This window comes from Arachis duranensis, chromosome 6, assembly GCF_000817695.3.
Source record: "Arachis duranensis cultivar V14167 chromosome 6, aradu.V14167.gnm2.J7QH, whole genome shotgun sequence".
In the NCBI taxonomy this organism is placed as follows: Eukaryota; Viridiplantae; Streptophyta; class Magnoliopsida; order Fabales; family Fabaceae; genus Arachis; species Arachis duranensis.
The window spans coordinates 13490710-13491760 of record NC_029777.3 but is presented as its reverse complement, the minus strand read 5'-3'; positions in this window follow the sequence as shown (position 1 = coordinate 13491760).

The following is a 1051-nucleotide window of genomic DNA, read 5'->3' as shown; positions in this document are numbered from 1 at the left end:
GTCTTGTGTGTCTCATTTGCATTTTCATTTTGTTAGTGTCAGTAGTATACAAACTGCTAAGTTTGGTGTCTTGCATGCATTGTTATTTGATTCTTGTTGCATTTTGATTTTTCCTTATTATTAAAAATCCAAAAATATTTTTAATTTGTGTCTTTTCAAGTCAATAATACAGAGAATTGAAGATTCAGAACATACAGCAGAGGAATTGCACAGAAAAAGCTGGGCGTTCAAAACGCCCAGTGAAGAAGGACAGACTGGCGTTTAAACGCCAGCCAGGGTGCCTGGTTGGGCGTTTAACGCCCAAAAGGGTAGAGTTTTGGGCGTTAAACGCCAGATTGTGCACCATTCTGGGCATTTAACGCCAGGATGGCAGAAGGGGGAAGATTTTGTTTTCAAATCAAATTTTTTTTAGTTTTCAAAATCTTTTCAAAATCAAATCTTTTTCAAATCAATTTTTCAATCAAATCTTTTTCAAAATCAATTTCTTTCTTTTTTTTTTAAAATACTTGCTACCAATTAATGATTTGATTCAACATTTCAAGTATGCTGCCTTTTCTGTTGAGAAAGGTTTAATGTTTGAATCATATCTTTTATTGTTAGTCAAGTTTTTAATTTTCAAAATCAAATCTTTTTAAAATGTTTTTCAAATAATATCTTCTTAATCACATCTTTTTAAAAGCAATCATATCTTCTTAACCACATCTTTTTCAAAATAGTTTTCAATCAAATCTTTTTGATTTCTAATTTCAAAATCTTTTTTTAAAAAATCACTTTATTTCTTCCCCACTTTCATTTTCGAAAATTAAGTAATGCTTTTCAAAAATGTTTTCAAAATCTTTTACTTAATTTTCGAAAATCACCTCCCTTCTTCTCACATCCTTCTATTATTGGAGTACCACTCCTTCTCAATGCACAATTCGAACTCCATCTAATTAAGTTCGAATTCTTCTCCTTCTGTCTTCTATTTTTCTTTTCTTCTGACACCTCAAGGAATCTTTATACTGTGACATAGAGGATTCCATATTTTCTTGTTTTCTTCTCTTTCATATGA